The sequence below is a fragment of the Ochotona curzoniae genome, unplaced genomic scaffold, assembly GCF_017591425.1.
Source record: "Ochotona curzoniae isolate NIBS_2020 unplaced genomic scaffold, NIBS_Ocur_1.0 contig_1338, whole genome shotgun sequence".
NCBI lineage: Eukaryota > Metazoa > Chordata > Mammalia > Lagomorpha > Ochotonidae > Ochotona > Ochotona curzoniae.
The window spans coordinates 29,648-49,891 of record NW_024465047.1 but is presented as its reverse complement, the minus strand read 5'-3'; the positions used below and the strand labels follow the sequence as shown (position 1 = coordinate 49,891).

The 20,244-nt window shown below is 48.6% G+C and overlaps 3 pseudogenes; all 3 read left to right on the top strand.

Annotated features, from left to right (window-relative positions):
* The first annotated feature begins 1,872 nt into the window (after positions 1 to 1,872).
* LOC121146792 lies at positions 1,873 to 2,332 on the top strand (annotated as a pseudogene).
* Positions 2,333 to 5,843: 3,511 nt separating this feature from the next.
* Positions 5,844 to 9,979, top strand: LOC121146760 (annotated as a pseudogene).
* Positions 9,980 to 10,658: 679 nt separating this feature from the next.
* Positions 10,659 to 11,721, top strand: LOC121146749 (annotated as a pseudogene).
* The last annotated feature ends 8,523 nt before the right edge of the window (positions 11,722 to 20,244 follow it).

The following is a 20,244-nucleotide window of genomic DNA, read 5'->3' as shown; positions in this document are numbered from 1 at the left end:
TTTTCTACAATGTTCTAGAATGAAGTCATCTATGCACCCCTCAAGGTCTAGCTTGCTTTGATCTGCATCCTGCTTTTGAGTTTCATTCAAGTCGTTTCACCTGTCAGTAGTTCCTTGGTATTGCTTGCTGGTTTCCAGTGTAAGGACATCCCACAGCCAATCTCTTTGTCCATTCATCTTTGGACAGTCCCTTGGATGGCTGCCAGCTTGGGGCTATTACACATTAAATTGTGTTGTTCAGCTGTGTTGATCCAGGCATTTACAGGCATTGGGGTGCTCTTAGTACTTAAAACAACAGTTTTTTGTGAAATTTGTTTTCATGCCGGGAGAGAAACCTTGCTATCAAAAAGCATGAGATTTTGTTCATTCCTTCAAATGATCACTCAATTAGCCATTAATCAAATAACTATTCACCTGATGCCTATTACCACTTAGTAATAACCTGACAATATTACATTTGCAGGGTGTTTCATAAAAGGTCACATAATGTCTGGGAATTTTGTACATTTCTCACAAGAGTTCTGCAAGATTGCTTTAAACTGGGTCGAGCATGATAGCTTAGATGCCAAAGTCCTTACCTTGCACATATTGGGATACCATATGGGTGTTGGTTAGTGTCCCAGCAGCTTTACTTCCCATCCAGCTCCCTGCTTGGGGCCTGGGAAAGCAGTTGAGGATGACCCAAAGCCTTGGGACCCTGTACCCGCATGGAAAACCTGGTGGAACCTCCAGGCTCCTGGCTTCAGATCGGCTCAGCTCTGGCTGTTGCAGTCACTTGGGAAGTGAATCAGTGGACAGAAGATCTTCCTCTCTGTCTCTCCTCTTCTCTGCATATCTGCCTTTCCAACAAAAATAAATAAATTTTAAAAAATAATAATAAAAAGGAAGAAGAACACTGAGGCAGAACAGTTAAGCCACTTACCCACAATCATCTAGTCCTGCTAAGATGAGGCCATGCAGAGAGATGCCAAGAGCGAGTGCTGGGAACATCTCTCTTTCTCTCCTTCTCTACGGAAATCTGACTTTACCTCTCCCTGTTGCTCATACTGGGTGCTAAGTTGGCCATATGCCCTCATCAGGACTAGGTGGCTATGAACTTGCAGCGGTTTTAGCAGGAGACACCGGACGGGTGGGCGGAAAGCGCTACATCAAGACTCCTTCCAGGCACACTCTGAATCTTCCTGATAACCCGCTGAGCCCAAGCACTTTATAAGGCACATAAATAAACAAAGCCTCTGGAATGCCAATGCGGGGGGGGGAGGAGGAGGGGGGGAGATGGTGGCGGTTCCCTCCTTACTTGGCTCTTGACAATGTTAATATTCTCTGAGTTTGTGTGATGAATGTCAACTTTCACTAGGGAGAAGGAAGGGAAAACAAAAAGAAAGAGAGGTTAGAGGAGAGAACGTGTTGACTCCTGAACTGTTGCATTGGCGAAAGTATCAGACATCATCTATGCGGATAGCAAACAAACAGAGTCAGAAAGGCAGCATTTTCTGCACTTCTATCAGGTGCTAAAGAATATGCTCTGAGACCTCACCAAGCCTTGGAAAGACCTAGAAGGCGAGTTCTAACAAGTTTGCAAGCAATGCTTATGCTTAGGCACACTTCAAGAGTCACTATGATTCAATGTCACGTACTCAATGCATACCTTCTCTTATTTAAACACCCCAGTAGCAATACAAAGCCTGAGAATGATCAGAGCTTGCCCTAGAGTCACAGCTCATGAAAGACAAAGCCAAATTTTGAGCTTAGTCTGTCTTGCTCCCAAAGGTATGGTTTTCCCACCGTTTCAGACTGGCCCCAGACAAAGCCCTGAAAAGTGGACCCAAATTATTGCCTGAGTTTGGCTCAGGCCCGAGCGTCCTGGGCAACATGGGAAATTGCCATGGCCTCCGCCCTGCCAGGAAGGTCTGCAACCACCAGCGCGACCAGAAGTGGCACTACAAACAGTACAGGAAGGCGCACCTGGACATGGCGCTCAAGGCCAATCCATTCCGCGGTGCCTGTCCCACGCCAAGGGCATTGTGCTGGAGAAAGTGGGCGTGGAGGCCAAGCAAGCCAACTCAGCCATCAGGAAGTGCGTCCCTCCAAGTGCATCTGATCAAGAACGGCAAGAAGATCACGGCCTTCGTGCCCAACGATGGCTGCCTCAACTTCATCTAGGAAAACAACCAAGTGCTGGTGGCTGGATTTGGGCGGAAGGGCCATGCCCTTGGTGACATTCCTGGTGTCTCATTTAAGGTGGTCAAAGTAGCAAATGTGTCCCTCCTGGCCTTATACAAAGGCAAGAAAGAGAGACCAAGATCATAAATGTCGGTGTCAGAAGTCTAGTAATACATTTTTCATATTCAAAAAAAAAAAGAAAAAGGAAAAGAAAAAGAAAGAAAACTATTGCCTGAGGCTTGATTGCTTATAAAATCCCAGTGTTTAAGGCACAGCATCATGACCTAGCGGCTAATATCCTCGCCTTTACCATCCCAGGATCCCGTCTGGGCACCGGATCTAATACCAGCAGCTCCACTTCCCTTCCAGATCCCTGCTTGTGGCCCGGTAAAGCAGTCGAGGACAGGCCAAAGCCTTGGGCTCCTGCCTTCGGATTGATTCAGTTCCAGCCATCACGGCCACTTAGGGAGTGAATCAATGGACTGACGATCTTCCTCTCTGTCTCTCCTCTGTATATCTGACATTCCAATCAAATACATCTGAAAAAAAAAATCAGTTAAATTCTTAGGTTCTCAGTTAATTACTCAGAACACAACTTTAAAAGCTATGCCTCATTCCATCGTTTCTCCTTGGTTCTGAGATGAAAAATTCATTCCACTCTGAAGGAATTTCAAGATGGATACTTAGATCATGAGACCTTAGAGAGGGATGGGTGTCTTTCTCTGTAATCATGCCAACAAATACACCACGTGTTTCTGTAGTTTGGGGTGGAGAGGTCTTTCAGCATGAGCTCCTCTGCACTGCTGGCAATCAGGACTTCCAAATCGGAATCAGTGTGTAGCGCTCCTCTGTACGGCATGCAGAGGTATAACAAGACCATCTAGGATATAACCTTCAATTTCAAAGTGGATTTAGCATCACAAACTCAATGAATCTGACATATCCAACCCATAGAACACAAAAACTGCAAGACAATATCACTCTGCACAGAGAAAATCAATGGACAGACTTCCTCATCAATTGACACAAAAATCCTCCATGAGAATGACAAGAGTGCCAGTCACCTGGCACAGGTATTACTCAAAACAGAACCTAACATGATCACACCGACAGGGCCAATAGAGTCTGGCTCCAAGGACAGCAAGAACAGGATGGGGGACATTGTGAAAACTGTCATTTCTGCTGAAGCCAGAAAGGAAAGCTACATAAGGAAAGAGACATAAGTGGGGACAGGATCACCTTTCTAAAGCAGAGATTTTCTGCTGGAGCTCCCCCTTCAGTGTCAGTGCCATGCAAAGGGATGAAGCCAGCACTGTACTGGCAGGGCAACCTGCAGGCATGAAATCATCTGGGGCTTGCTGGCTGCATGGGCATTGGCAGCCATTGGCTAGGGAGATGACCCTGGGTGGTCAGGGAGCATATTGTCTAGGGTGATGGGGATGCCTGCTACCAGCACCTCTTCTGCGAGCCAGCCCATGACAGTAGCAAGTGGAAGGGCAGCTGTGAGTGTGAGGGCGGCCACTGAAATGGTCTCTGTAGCAGCTAAGACTGGGACTGGGGTTGTGGGTGTGTGTGGCTCTCTCAGGAAGCAATCCATGAGATGGATGACACCAAGCATAGAGGTGGGGTGTGGCAGAGTCTCCAAGCACTCCGGAGTAAGGAGGAGTGGATGTGTCAAAACAAGTGAGAGAGGTGTGCAGGGGCCAAGGTATTTGCCCTGTCGGGTGGGCAGTCTCCCCTGGGAAGTGAGGAGAGAAGAATGCAGCCTGTACATGGAGGTTAGAAGCCGTGGTCCACATGGGGTCACTTGGGGAATAGCTAAGGCCCCTGGAAGATTCTCTGTGAGCTGGAGAAGTGAGGGCAGACAGTGGGGAGGAGGCCCCAAATATCCCAGGGGAACGGAGTCTCCTCAAGTTCAGTAGGGCTGACTCGCCCAGAATTGTGGGGCCAGTGGGGGAAGTGCAAGTGGAGACGGAGGAAAGACTGAGAGATGGGAGTGATGCCATGACAATCGGGGGAGAGGAACATTGTGAAGTTCTGGAAACATCAGAAGTTCCCTGAGTCTGGAGGGCTGACTCCCCCTCATCTGTCATGTCGGTGGGCAATGAAGTGGATGAGATAGAAGAAAGACTGAGGGACACAGGACTAGGAGACCTTAAAGGCCCCGACTCACAAGCAGTCCCCGGAAATGGGTGGTCTGATGCAGGTGGAAATCCATGCATTGTTGTGGAGTAGCTAGTTGAAGCATGAAGGGGATTAAGGTGTGGGAGTGCTCGGACTGTGGTGAAGCTGGAAGAAGCATTTGAAAGGCCTGAGACAACGGCAGGTCCCTGAGACAGGAGAGCACATTTCTCCTCAAAAATAGAGTCACGTGGGGAGGAACAGTTTGCGATGGGAGATAGAAGGAGGGAAGGCAGTGATGGGCCAGAGGCAATAGGAGAGGAACATCGAGGTTCCAATGCAGTCGGCTCACTGGAACAATTGTGGGAAAAGGGAGAAGATACCGAGGTATACACTAGGGAGTCAGGCCCTGGTGTGCCCTGAGAAGGACATTCAGATGGAACCCCAGTCTCCTCCATGGTAGACATGAGGGCCAAGTCTCCTGCTCCCAGGGAGCCTGGCCTCTCTTCGAGGCACAAATGGCTCTGGTTATTGACCTCACGGAGAAATCTCTGGAGGATAGGGGAGCAGCTGCGTGAGAGAGGAGACTGTGGTGGGAGAGGGTTGATGGTGGAGGAACAGGGAGAATTTCCTGCCACACTAGGACCTCCCTCTCCTAGGGGTGCTGATTCCTCCACAATGATACAACTGCTACTCAAGGAGCAGGATGACGTGGAAGACAGACTGATGCACTTGCAGCTGGGAGACCTTAAGTTCCCTGAGTTGGCAGGAATCCCATGGCATGGGTTGTCTGACTCAGGCAGAACTGTGGGCATAGTTGGGGAGTAGCTAGGTGCCATGAGATGGACGCGGGATGGCACTGCAGAATTGAGTGTCCTTCGGGAGGAGGTGTCAGAAGAGGGAGAGTGATGTCTGGATGGGCTTGGTTGTGTGGGTGACAATGATGGGTGGTGTGCATTCTTTGGAGAAATGGCGACACATGTGGGGCTGCTTGTTTGGGATGCTCGCACAGTGAGGGTGTCATTGGGAACCAGGGTAGGATAATAGGACAATGGCAGGGTTGAAAACTTGATGCTTAGGCTTTGGTGTGCCCTCAGAAGAACATTCTGATGGAACCCCTGTCTCCTCCATGGTAGACATGAGGGCCAAGTCTCCTGCTCCCAGGGAGCCTGGCCTCTCCTCGAGACACAACTGCCTCTGGTTGGCTTTCTTTCGGAGAAACCTCGGGACAGTAGGAGAGTAGCTGGGAGAGAGAGGAGACAGTGGCGGGAGAGGATTGATGGGGGAGGAACAGGGTGAATTTCCTGCCACACTAGGATCTCCCTCATTCAGGGGGGCTGACTCCTCCACAATGATACAACTGCTACTCAAGGAGCAGGATGAGGTGGAAGATAGAGTGTGGCACAAGGCGCTGGGAGACCTTAAGTTCCCTGAGTTGGCAGGAATCCCATGGCATGGGTTGTCTGACTCAGGCAGAACTGTGGGCATAGTTGGGGAGTAGCTAGGCACCCCGATATAGCCATGGGATTCAATTGCAGAATTGGGTGTCCTAAAGGGGGATGTGTAAGAATGAGGAGAGTGATGTCTGGATGGGCATGGACGTGTGGGTGACAATGAGGGATGCCATGAAGCCATTGGAGGAAGGTGGGCACCTGTCGGGCTCTCTGTGGGGGATACTCGCCTGGTGAAGTGATCATTGGGTCCCATGAGAGAATTGTGAGGGGATGGTGTGGTGAAGACTGAGGCGTTATGATCTTTTTTGCCCTGAGAAGAACATTGCGATGGAACCCCAGACTCCTCCATGGTAGACATGAGGGCCAAGTCTCCTGCTCCCAGGGAGCCTGGCCTCTCCTCGAGACACAACTGCCTCTGGTTCGCTTCGTTGCGGAGAAACCTCGGGACGGTAGGAGAGTAGCTGGGAGAGAGAGGAGACAGTGGCGGGAGAGGATTGATGGGGGAGGAACAGGGCGAATTTCCTGCCACACTAGGATCTCCCTCATTCAGGGGGGCTGACTCCTCCACAATGATACAACTGCTACTCAAGGAGCAGGATGAGGTGGAAGATAGAGTGTGGCACAAGGGGCTGGGAGACCTTAAGTTCCCTGAGTTGGCAGGAATCCCATGGCATGGGTTGTCTGACTCAGGCAGAACTGTGGGCATAGTTGGGGAGTAGCTAGGTGCTGTGAGATGGCCACGGGATGGCATTGCAGAGTTTTGTGTCCTACAGTAGCAGGTGTCAGATGAGGGAGAGTGATGTCTGGATGGGCATGGTCGTATGAGTGACAATGACATGTGGCGTGAAGCCATTGTGGAAATGGCAGCACCTGTGCGGCTCCCTGTGGGGGATGCTCGCACAGGAAATGGTTCGCTGGAATACCCAAAATTTTCAGTCGGTGATCCTGGTCTGATCTCTAGGGAGTCAGACCTGGAGGACCCTTCAGACGATCTAGATTGGTCCCTAGTCTTCACCGAGAAAGACATTATTACAGGAAGTAAGCTGCAATTCCCTGGTGTGTGTTCAAATCTGCAAGGGAGGGGCCGTCAATAGGATATCCACCCTGAGATTTGGGGTTGGGACTGTGGTGTGATAAGAGCAAGGATGCGTGTGTGATGTTTGTTGTGTGATTGTATGTGTGTGTTGGTTGTCTGTGTGTGTGTGTTCGTGTGTGTGTTTTTGTGGGTGTGTGTTGAGGCTTCCTGGAGAGCCTCTCTCAAAATACCGAGTAAACAAATGATAGGACTACTCACCCAAGTCTTCTGTCAGTCCGTTTCACGATCCAAGTCACAAGATGCTCGCTAGAAGCTCGCAGGATGCTCTGGGAAGCTGTGCAGCACAGAAGCCTGCTCTGGCCTTCACTTTCCTCAGAGAGAATCCCAGCTCATGGCCTTGCTAAAGGACTTATATACCGGTGCTGGGTGGGGTTTAGCGGACGGGGCGGAGCTTCCTGTCAGCTGACAGCCTACCTGCCACCTAGACTCCACCCACACCTGCTGCCTCTTCTCATTGGACGATCGGCCTGTCACTCTTTGGAACCATCCAAAGCAGACCCGGGGGTGTCCCACTCCCTCCATGTTATTGCCTGTCATGCCTGTGGTGGGGATAGCTTCACCCCCATCCCTGGTATTTTCCACCGGGAGGTAGTTTGTGTAGAAGCAGACATTGCCCTGTGAGTTCATTGGAGAAAACCCCCAGGGCCAGACCACAATGAACTCATTGGATTGGCATGTGTTCCCTGGAGCCTATTAACATAATCAAATCACCTGGGAAGGGCCTCCATGGAGTTGTTTTGATAATCCATTATTTAGACTGAAGTTCAAGGGCTCTGTTTTCCACCCTCCTCCACCTGTCAGCTAGGGTCAGTTCTCTCTTCAGGCCCGGGGGAAGTTTGGATCCCACCCAGTACATTCCAATCTTGGGGGTGACACAAGGAAACACTCCCAGCATCTATCACCCCGTTAAGGGACCATCAACGCACTGAAGGAGAGCAGGCTCACCTGAAGACCTCCCAGAACAACAGGCTCACACCTTGGTCACCTGGGAGACAGCCTGCACAGCGGCCCAGGGGAGATACACTTCTTCCGAGGGAGCAGGGACAAGGCCATTCTACTGAACACAGAAAGAAAATGTGGACTAGACAGAGAGCAAGTGCCAAGGGCTCTGTGGTGAGCTTTTGTTCCCACCACATTGAAGTTTTCTCTTTGTTAAGATGTATCTATTTTTCTTGAAAGGCAGATATACAGACAGGAGGAGAGACAAGAAGATCTTCTGTCTGATCATTCACTCCCAAAGCAGCCGAAACTGCCAGAGTTGATCCCATCTGTAGCCAGGAGGCAGGAGCACCTTCCATGTCTCCCACACAGGTGCAGGGTCCCAAGGCTTTGGAGTGGCCTTGACTGCTTTTCAAGGCCAGAACCCGAGAGTTGGATGGCAAGTGGGGCTGCGGAGAGACAAAACCACGCCCATGTGCGATCCTGGTGCATGCAACGCAAGGACTTTTAGCCCCTGGGCTAATGCACCGGGCCCTTGGTGTAATGTTTTCACAGGCCAAGACAAACAGCTGAATCATTGCTGCTCTGGCTCCCAGTGTGCTTACTCCCGGTACAGAAACCAGTGCTTGTACCTGATCAAAGCTTGTGACAGGCTCATTCAGGGCTCAGCCCCGTGTTGCATTACCCAGTACTCTCTGTTGTCCAGGGTCCCTTGGGAAGCCTGGCTGGGAGAGCACTCAAGGCAGGGCACCCCATCCTCCACCTGATGATTGGCATGTCAATCACACCTAGGCACACAGGATGGGTCCTTGCATCCCAGACGTCATCTTGGTTCCTCTTAGCTTCTGAAATAACCCGGTAAATACACTGTCTTTGGAGAAAATGGTTTGGTAATCACTTGTTTCATTCAAATAAAAGCATAAAATGTATAACCACAGGCACTGACTATTAACAATTATATAGTTGAGGAATATTCCATCAGGGCCTGCCTCCTGGCCTTGCCCTGTCCAGCCCTGAGAAGTTCAATCTTTTGGGAGCAGAAACCACCACAAGAAGCCTTCTCTCTGTTTCTGTCCTTTCCTGTCTCTGCCTCACTCTTTCCAAATAAACAAATACATTTTAAAAACAACTAAGGAGAAATGACCTTGTGTTGACTCAAATACTAGTTGAAATGAGACCTTGGAAAATCACAGAGAATTGTCATAGAAACAATGGGTTTGGGCCCGGCATGGTGGCCTAGAACCTAAGGTCCTCCCCTGGAACGTGCTGGGATCCCATGTGGGTGCCCGTTCTAATCCCGGCAGCTCCACTTTTCATCCAGCTTCCTGCTTGTGGCCTGGGAAAGCAGTCCAGGATGGCCCAAAACCTTGGGACTCTGCACCTGTGTGGGAGACCCAGAAGAGCTCCTGGCTCCTGGCTTTGGATCAACCTCAGGCTGGTTCCGCAGTTCAGGGAGCTCACATTTCTCAACAGATGAGTTTCCTGTTATGTCCTATATTTCTGAGAAGAATGTTGTTGGAATTTTGATAGGGTCTGCATTGAATCTGTGGAATACTTTTCGTAATGTGGATATTTTGATGATATAGATTCTTCGAATCCTGGAGCATGGTACATCTTTATCTGACACGGAGCAGTCTCAGGACCCGTCATGGAGCATAGGCTCCTCCCAGAAATCCCAGGGATCCTGGCACCACAGCCGTCTAACAGAAACATTGTAAAACACCTGTCTTCTGAAGATACATGGGGCAGAAGAGAAGAAAGAGAATAACCCGGCGTGTCTGCTGTCGCGTCTATGTCTGTCCCGATCAGACGAGCAGCAGACAGTCCATTGCCATTGCTCCGGATGGGGCCACACAGTTGGCCACTCCAGGCACAGATGGCATACAGGGCCTGCACACATTGACCAGGACAAGGTCAGGCACTGCTCACAAGGGACGATGCTCCAGTATGAGTGCACCTCTGATGCACAGCAGATTCTTGTGCCCAGCAAGCAGGTGGTGGCACAACCGCATCGGGAGTTGTGCAGACACACCAGATCCGGACCACACCCTCAGTGACTTCACTGCCACAATCTGTGGTGATGACGTCACTGATGACATTGACATCTCAGGCAACTAAAACAGATGGCCCCCGGGTGAAAAGAGGAATACGGCTGATGAAAAACTGGGAAGCTACTAGAGAATGTCGCAGAAAGAAGAATCTGTGATATGTGAATATGGAAAATCAAAATAAAACTCTGATAGAAGAGGATGCACCAAAGCCTTGCACTCCTCGTTCCTTGTGGGAGACTTCCAAAGAAGCTCCAGGCTCCTCGCTTCTGAAGAAACTGGCTCAGTTCTGGCCGTTTCATCCAATTGGGGTCAATGGAAGACCTCTCCTTTGTCTCTCTCTCTCTTTTTTTTTTATTGGAAAGGCGGATATACAGAGGAGAGACAGAGAGGAAGATCTTGTGTCCGATGATTCACTCCCTAAGTGAGCGCAATGGCCGATGCTGTGCCGATCTGAAGCCAGGAGCCTCTTCCTGGACTCCCACGCGGGTGCAGGGTCCCAAAGCCCTGGGCTGTCCTATACTGCTTTCCCGGGCCACAAGCAGGGAGCTGGAGGGGAAGCAGGGCTGCTGGGATAGAACCGGCGCCCATATGGGATCCCGGGCGTGCAAGGCGAGGACCTTAACCACTTGTGCCACCACGCCGGGCCCCCCTTTGTCTCTTTTAAGACTTAATGAAGAATGTCAATGGAACTAGAATGGATTGGTTATTTTGTTTTAATGTTTAATTATGCTGATCATCTGAATAAGTACTGGCACATAACAACCAGTCAGGGTGTCCCGGCAGCTGGTGGGTCGCAGGATGGGGCGTCTCATGCCTGGATCCCGGACAGACGCCATGTGCACATGGTGAGCTGTTCCCCAGACCTGCTGGGTTCCGGGGCTGCTTCCTTAGGTGTGAGTAGGGGCGGGGGGTGGGATCTCTGGGACTGGGCATGTCCGGAACGAACCCATTGCCTTCATTGGGTGGTGAATGGGATTTGGGAGGGGCGCGACTTGGGCCTGGGAATTTTTTTTTAAAGATTTATTTTTATTATTTTTTTATTTTAAAGGTGGATATACAGAGAGGAGAGACAGAGAGGAAGATCTTCCATCCGATGATGCACTCCCCAAGTGAGCGCAAAGGCCGATGCTATGCGGATCCAATGTCAGGAGCCTCTTCCTGGTCTCCCACGCGGGTGCAGGGTCCCAAAGCTTTGGGCGGTCCTCAACTGTTTCCCTGGGCACAGCAGGAAGCTGGAAGGAAGCAGGGCTTTTGGGATAGAACTGGTGCCCATATGTGATCCCTGGTGTGCAAGGTGAGGACATCTTTATCTGACACGGAGCAGTCTCAGGACCAGTCGTAGAGCATAGGCTCCTCCCAGAAATCCCAGGGGATCCTGGCACCACAGCCGTCTAACAGAAACATTGTAAAACACCTGTCTTCTGAAGATACATGGGGCAGAAGAGAAGAAAGAGAATAACCCGGCGTGTCTGCTGTCGCGTCTATGTCTGTCCCGATCAGACGAGCAGCAGAAAGTCCATTGCCATTGCACCAGATGGAGCCACACAGTTGGCCACTCCAGGCACAGATGGCATACAGGGCCTGCACACATTGACCAGGACAAGGTCAGGCACTGCTCACAAGGGACGATGCTCCAGTATGAGTGCACCTCTGATGCACAGCAGATTCTTGTGCCCAGCAAGCAGGTGGTGGCACAACTGCGTCAGGAGATGTGCAGACACACCAGATCCGGACCACACCCTCAGTGACTTCACTGCCACAATCTGTGGTGATGAAGTCACTGATGACATTGACATCTCAGGCAACTAAAACAGATGGCCCCCGGGTGAAAAGAGGAATACGGCTGATGAAAAACTGGGAAGCTACTAGAGAATGTCACAGAAAGAAGAATATGTGAAATGTGAATATGGAAAATCAAAATAAAACTCTGATAGAAGAAGATGCACCAAAGCCTTGCACCGCTCGTTCCTTGTGGGAGACTTCCAAAGAAGCTCCAGGCTCTTCGACTCTGAAGAAACTGGCTCAGTTCTGGCCGTTTCATCCATGTGGGTTCAATGGAAGACCTCTCTTTGTCTCTTTTAAGACTTAATGAAAAATGTCAATGGAACTAGAATGGATTGGTTATTTTGTTTTAATGTTTGTTTATGCTGATCATCTGAATAAGTACTGGCACATAACAACCAGTCAGGGTGTCCCGGCAGCTGGTGGGTCGCAGGATGGGGCATCTCATGCCTGGATCCCGGATAGCCGCCATGTGCACATGGTGAGCTGTTCCCCGGACCTGCTGGGTTCCGGGGCTGCTTCCTTAGGTGTGAGTAGGGGCGGGGGGTGGGATCTCTGGGACTGGGCATGTCCGGAACGAACCCATTGCCTTCATTGGGTGGTGAATGGGATTTGGGAGGGGCGCGACTTGGGCCTGGGAATTTTTTTTTAAAGATTTATTTTTATTATTTTTTTATTTTAAAGGTGGATATACAGAGAGGAGAGACAGAGAGGAAGATCTTCCATCCGATGATGCACTCCCCAAGTGAGCGCAAAGGCCGATGCTATGCGGATCCAATGTCAGGAGCCTCTTCCTGGTCTCCCACGCGGGTGCAGGGTCCCAAAGCTTTGGGCGGTCCTCAACTGTTTCCCTGGGCACAGGCAGGAAGCTGCAAGGAAGCAGGGCTTTGGGGATAGAACTGGTGCCCATATGTGATTCCTGGTGTGCAAGGTGAGGACCTTAACCATTGCACCACCACGCTGGGCCTGGGCCTGGGAAGTTAAACCTCCAGCAGCCTCACGGCAGCTGGTGGGTCTCAGGAGGGCCGTCTCATGCCTGGATCCCGGACAGCCGCCATGTGCACATGCGCCATTTGGTGCCAGGCTCCGCCTGCTGGCAGCCTGGCTGGGAAGCTCTGGGGATTTGGTTCTTTGAATCGCTGCTTAATTACCTCCAGGTTGAACCCATTGTGCTTCTTGGACCTGAATCAGGCAGTAACTCTTCCTTTGTAAAACTTATAATCACTAATAATGCTGAGCACCAATACCAGTCCATACAGAAGCTATGGCTTGGGGCTTGTCCTGCAAAAGTAGCTCCAACAGCTGGCTAATGTGTCAACTCGTAAGGGAACAGAGTAGATCAGACACGACTGAGCAAAGCTTAGCCCACAAGTAAAACTAGAAACCAGAAGGGAGCAGAGGTCATGCCGAGCTAGGCTCTTGTACCTACTGGTCTGCGGGAGCCAGGGACGCTAAGACACAGTGTCTAAGGCAGAGTTCGAGACAGGGGAGGGGCTGGGCCAAGCTGAGTCAGAGCATCCACTCGCAGGTACGTCATCTATGGCTGGAAACAGACCCGGTTGGGGAGCAAAGGGGACAACCCTAGCTGGGCTGAGGTTCCCACCAAGAAGCGTGTGGCCTGGAAGGGGGCTGCGTTCTGATCTGGAAACAGTTGTAGTCTCCCATGGCACAAGTGTGGACTGGGATTGGATGCACCAAACCGGGACACACCCCAACACCCCCTGGTGTCCTGGAGGACCAGGGCAGATGTGGGATGGACTAGGCAAGGTCTCAACCCCTACTGAGCCATGTGTGAGCCATACGTGGGTATGCACAAACCATGGCTGGGCTGGAACATCCAACAGCAAGAACCAGATTGGGTGGAAGGCCAGTCAAGAATAGCCACAGTTTCTGCTATGACAGGAGGTGGACTGAGTAGGGTTGGCTCATGGACCCACTGGTAAGCGTGAAACCTGGCATTGGGAGAGGTTCTGATGGAGGAGCCTGGGCAACTTCTCTGGCAGGACACAGACCTGGCAGGTAAGCACAAGAAACATGATAGGAAACAGCCCAGAAAAGGCCATGGTAAGCTACACACTGGCATACAATTGGTCCGACCGGAGGGGGGGCAAGACCAGGCTGAAACTGTTTATGTCATCCACTGGCAAATCCAGGCACCAGTGTGGGTTGACCCAGGTTCGGTCGCAACAAAGACTAGTGCACAATATGGAATGCCAAGGTGAGGTTGCCTGTACCGGAAGGGAACGCAGCGCCCAAGCAACCTGAGAACAAGAAAGAAAGTGGGCAGAGCCGGCAGGGGAATAAGGGGTGGTTCCTTTGCTGGGCAGCTACTTAAATAGGAGAGCATAGGCTAGGATGGGGGCAGACCAGACTAGGCAGGGCTACCACACCTGTGCGCCTCAGGTGGACTAGATCAGGGAAAAGCCGGGCTGGGCGGATTATTCCTACTGGTGCAAATAAAATTAAAGTGGGTGAGGGTTGTTTGGGCTTAGACACAGCGTCAGCTGGAATCTGGGAGTGGGATTGGCCTGGGAGGGAAATAGTGGGCTCATCCCTCTTGGGTTACCACTTCCACAGAAGGACATAAAACTAAGAGAGCAGCTTGGGGGAATGGGGTGTGGGACAGACTGAATTACTGCTACAATTACTGGCAAACCAGGGTAGGGGGTGGGCCTGGTGGGGGTTATTGTGGGTCGCTCCTACTAGGCTGCAGCTCCCCCTGGTTTATGTGAGGGCCAAGTATGTGCTGGGCAGAACCAGGCTGGACTGCAACACCCATTGGTTCCGGTGGAAGTCGGGAGTGAAAACAGAACCAACCCAGCAATTGCAACCACCAGCTAATTGGGGTGATGGACAGTGCCAGGCCCTGTACTTGTTAGCACATACAAGAAGTTTCTTTGGAGATCTTCCTAATCTAAATGCTGGATTCAGAACCCTAACGAAGAAAAGAGAGAAGACAGAACAGCTCAACCAACCATTTCAGCTATGATGGACTATGTCAATCAGTGGATTCTTCAAGGATCTCATAGTGGTTGGAGTGGCAAGATTGGCAGTGATTCGTAACTGTGGCAATATCAAAACCACTTTAGCAGAACCTCAAAGCATGCCCCACATCCGGGACCTGGGGAGGGTGGGAAATTGGGTGGGCCTTCCCCCTTAATACCCCCCTTTAAACATGAAAGTAACAATATGGAAAACATACTAGTATTATCCACTTTCCTGTAGCTCTTGGAACTTCTTACCCTAATTAACTATGTACAGAATGTCAAAATAAAAATTTATTAAAAAAAAAAAAAACAGTCAGGGTGTGGCCAGGGAAGAGAAGCCAGCATTAATAATGAGCCAAACAGAAGAAAACATCACTGTGCTTTCCCTGTTTTTCCTTTCATCGGACTGCATTTCATGATCATCACTCTAAGTACAAGGAAGGACCCATTTCATATACATTTGTATTCCTGCCAGTCCTTCATACCTGCTACATGTGTCAGGTTGGAACTACATACCATGAACTGCAGCTACGTTAATTTTTCATAATTCATTACACTTCTACCATGATGTTCACTACGCTTAATCATATCTAATATGTCCTATCATTTTTCCTTCTTCCTTCTTTTAAAAAGATATTGATTTATTTATTATTAAAGGAATTATAGCATTGGAGAGAGAGGTCTATCATTCACTGGTGCACTCCCCCAATGGATGCCAAGGCCAGAGCTGAACTCATCTGAAGCTAGGAGCCAGGAGCTTTTTCTGGGTCACCCTGAACTTCCACTCATTGGTTTGCTCTTCAAATGGTCGCAACAGCAGGAGCTGAGCCAGGAAGAAGGAATGCCCTCTGGGTCTCTCCTGTGGCTTCAGGGGATGCAGCATCTAAGATGTTCTCTGCTGCTTTCTCAGGTCACAAGTAGGGAGTTGGACATGGAGTGGAACATCAGGAGCCCGGTGGGCGGCCAGAGGGGAGTCAAAGCCAGTTGTGTCACTGCAGGGACCCTACCATTGCCCTTCCTAACAATGCTTGGATTCTATTCATTTGGAAAACCAAATCATCTTCTCATGGTGTTCTGCTTTGTGCATTTCAAATGGTAATTTTGTGACATTTTGTATAAAAGCCATTCTTATTTTTTCACGTTTATTTTAATAGTCATCTATATATAGAAATAAAGTCTTATTTTGAGGGAAGAAAGTTTTAAGGAAAACATAATATATCCATATTGTTCCTTCCAATTTTTTTCTTTCATTAATTTCCTTATATATTTTTTATTAATTTTTTTCCATTTAGCAACACCAGTTTTGTTTTGTTTTGTTTTGTTTAAGATCTATTTTAGGGCCTGGCGCAATAGCGTAATGCTTAAGGTCCTCCCCTTGAATGCCCCGGGATGCCATATGGGCACCGGTTCTAATCCCGGAGGCCTGCTTCCCATCCAGCTCCCTGCTTGTGACATGAGAAAGCAGTCAAGGACAACCCAGGGCATTGGGACCGTGCACCCATGTGGGAGACCTGGAAAGAAGTTCCTGGTTCCTGGACGACATTAAGCATGGGCATTGTGATGTGGCAGCAGTTTTTTTTAAAAAATTAATTTATTTTTACTACAAAGTCAGATACACAGTGGAAGGAGAGATAGAGAGGTAGATCTTCCATCCAATGATTACACTCCCCAAGTGAGCGTGACGGCCGGTGCTGTGCGGATCTGAAGCCAGGAGCCAGGAATTTCCTCCAGGTCTTTCACATGGGTGCAGGGTCCCAAAGCCTTGGGCCATCCTCAACTGCTTTTCCAGGCCACAAGCAGGGAGCTGGATGGGAAGTGGAGCCTCTGGGATTAGAACCGGCGCCCACTTGGTATCCCAGCACACTCAAAGTGATGACTTTAGCTGCTACATCACGCCGCTGGGCTCAATTGGCAGCAATTTTGAAGTGATCACTTGCAGTGTTGGCCTCCCATATGAGTGTGCTTAGTTCATGGTCCAGCTACCTCACAATTCCAGTGCAGCACCCTACTACTAACATGCGTGAGAGGCCATAGATTATGTTAACAAATCTTTTAAAGTGTGTCTCTGTGTGTGTGTGTATATATTTAGACAGTTTGAATTTGTTTCTTTTTATTTTTCCTTTCTATTGAGACCATCCTTCTGCAAAGCAGTTTTCACAAAGCAAAAGCTGTATAGTATACTACAAAAGGAATATCAGGAGGAAGTAGAAATACTCTAGAAAGTTTCATCTTATCAGGGGATGACGTCTTGAATGAATGTTTTACACTCAAAAATACTATTCATTTGAAAAATAAAAGATTCTAAAACAATTGAATCTTTTTGAAAACCCTGTGCCAATCAGTTTAGGATTATAGATTAAAATAGATGAATAAATAGCTAAGGCAGAATGGAGACTGAGGCTATTACAAGACTGCAAGAAAATGAAACACGCCACTGAGTTACCAACACAGGAGTGACAAATATTGTTTCAGCATTCTTTCCTTATTCATTTGAGGGGAGCTTGATTACAGTGTGTCTGGGTGAGGGTCTTTGTGGATAGGATCTGTTTGGGGTTCTCCAGCCTTCCTGATTTTGACTTGCTTTTATGTTCTTCAAGTGTGGGTTATTCACCTACACAATTGTTTCAACACCTCCTGCAATCATGATTGTCTTTCCACACCTTCCGGATCGCCTATAATTTTTGATGCTGTTGTTAATTTCCTGTATAGATTTCTTGGTTTTGATCAGATTTGCTTCCAGGTTTCTTATTAGTTGTGAGTTCTGAATCTGATTATCTTCTTTGTCTGATATTCTTCCCTTGGCAGCATTCATTCTGTTGGTCAAGGTTGCTATTGTGGTTTTCAGTTGTGAAAGTTCATGTTGGACCTGCTGAATGTCTGTGAAACTGTTCTTTTTTAATCCCTTAGACTCTTCCCAAAGCTTCTCACTATCTTTGATTTTCTTTTTCATGCCTATTTTATTTCTTGATTATTTTTTATTATTTCTATCTTTTGGGTCCTCAAAGTCTCTGTCTCACAACTCTGAGTTTGAGGTGGTTATCATTATTATTATTATTGGTAAATTTTGGGTTGAGCGTTGGATTTTTCATCTGAACAATTTCTTTTTCTGGTACCCCTCCTCATTTCTTTGTGCTTTCTTTTGTTTTAAGATTTTGGCCTTTGATGTGCTTCTGTGGATAAAGGACCAGTGTGTGTGTCTGCTGGTTTGTTGAGTTTTGAGCACCTCAGACAGCCAAGTAACCAGTGTGTTTGTCCGCTGCTGCCACCTTGTGGCATACCAGTGCTTTCAAGCTCCTCAGCCTTCATGCTTTCCAGCTTCAGGTGGTTGTGGAGCTTTGCATATTAAACCTGTAAATTCCAGTTCTGTTTGCAAACCCCTGACCACCTAGTGTGGTCACAGCGTCTGCCTGCTGTACACTTACCTAGAGTGGGTGTGACCCAGCTTCTGCTACACAGTGTGCAATCGTTACCTAAGTTCTTCATAGAAAAAAGACTTTGTACGTTTAAATTCACCAATCTTTTTTGTTGTTTTTTTTTTAAAGATTTATTTTTTTTATTACAAAGTCAGATATACATAGAGGAGGAGAAGCAGAGAGGAAGATGTTTCATTCGATGATTCACTCCCTAACTGAGCGCAAAGGTCTTTTCTGTGCAAATCTGAAGCCAGGAAATAGGAACCTCTTCGGGGTCTCCCACACAGGTTCAGGGCCCCAAAGCTTTGGGCAGTCCTCGACTGCTTTCCTGGGCCACAAGCAGGGAGCTGGATGGGAAGTGAGGCTGCCGGGATTAGAACCGGCATCCTTATGGGATCCCGGCACATTCAAGGCGAGGACCTTAGCTGTTAGGCCATGTCGCCGTGCCAAATTACCAATGTTCATTTATCTCAGTGAGTACCACCAAGATGAAACAGTTGAAGTCCTGAATCCGTACAGCTACTAATCCTACAAATTCAGCATAGATTGTGGGATTATATTCCTGTGTATATATATTTTAAGCAATACAGTAGGTGCCATTTCTAGGTTTGTGAAAAAAACTGAGGAGCATTTAACCACATCGTGTGACTACTTCATTGACCCTTCAATTTTTGTTTGTACACAGAACCGGCTCTTTTATACCTTAAAGTGTCTACAGGGTACTCTTCAGCTGTCTTGTGTCTGTTTTCATTTTAGTATTTAGCCGTTTATTGTGTTGATGCATCATTTCCTGCACTTGGTCGATTTTTGGATAGTCCAAACTGGCTTATAAATCTAACAAGGTCTTTGTCAACAGTTGAGGTGCAGAACAGGTTTAGGAGGGATGTGCAGACAAATCTTCCATACCCTAGTGAGGAGTAACTAATCTTTGTGTCTTATCTAGTAAGGTATATGTGGATCCCCATTGATCATTTCCTGTTTGGTTCGAAGCTTTCCTTGTATTTCTTTGACTATCTATTCTGTTTTGGGGGGGTGGGGGGCCTCTGGGGTGATCCTGAGGATCTTTGCAAGAGAGGGTGGGGATCCAAAGCTGGAGCTAAGCAAGGACCAGAAGAAGCTCCTCTCCCTAGTCCAGAAGGAAGTTTGCTGTTTTTATGTTTCTGTAGATCCCTCAGGGCTCCTGGCTGTTGCTTCGATGACATTGGATTCTGCAAGGAGGGATTTGGCCTTCTTTCATCCCATGTGGTAGATCCAAATGGGGCTGGGTGACCTCGGAGTTCTTGGTCTCCAAAGGCACTCCTGTTCCCCGTGGTCTCCTTGGCCATTGGGATGTAGCCCTTGGTGCCCATACTGATGGCCCTTGGTGAGGATCCGAGCCCTCAGGGTAGGGATACCAGCCTCGTCCTGTCCACCTGCTCCACTCTGGGGTGCCCACCTGCTTTGTACATTATGATTTATTTATTTTTTTAAAGATTTATTTATTTATTGGAAAGTCAGATATACAGAGAGGAGGAGAGACAGAGAGGAAGATCTTCCATCCAATGATTCACTCCCCAAGTGAGCACAACGGCCGATGCTAAGCCAGGATCTAGGAACCTCTTCTGGGTTTCCCACACGGGTACAGGGTCCCAAGGCTTTAGGCCATCCTCGACTGCTTTCCCAGGCCACAAGCAGGAAGCTGGATGGGAAGTGGAGCTGCCGGGATTAGAACACACATTCATATGAGATCCCGGCACTTTCAAGGCGAGGACTTATGCCGATAGGCTACATTGCCAGGCCCATGCTTTGTTTTAAAAACAAACTAGTAATACCTATTTATTCTACATTCAAGATGTAGCGCTCACCCCCTATTTGCAACCTCCAACTCTTGACCTTCATTTTTAACTTAAAATGGTAAAAATTCTCTTAAACTGTATTTCATCATCTCTCTGATACTTTAGCACCTGACATTATTCATCTGACTCTGATCTGGCAACATCGATTGCCCTGACTGCTCAAGATGCCAAAGACTTACTCTTGCTCTCAACCTTGTGTCCTTCTCCCTCTATATTTACTTATATAACAAGGCAGAATCTATAGGAATATATTTCTTCTACTGCATTTTACGTCGACATGGTTTCTGCCCTCCAGGTTTTTTCAAATGCCCCCTTTTCAGCCAGCATGATCTCCCCTAACCACATACTTTTAATTTACACCACCTTCTCTTGTCTCCTCCCCTTACATGGACCAGTTGTGAAG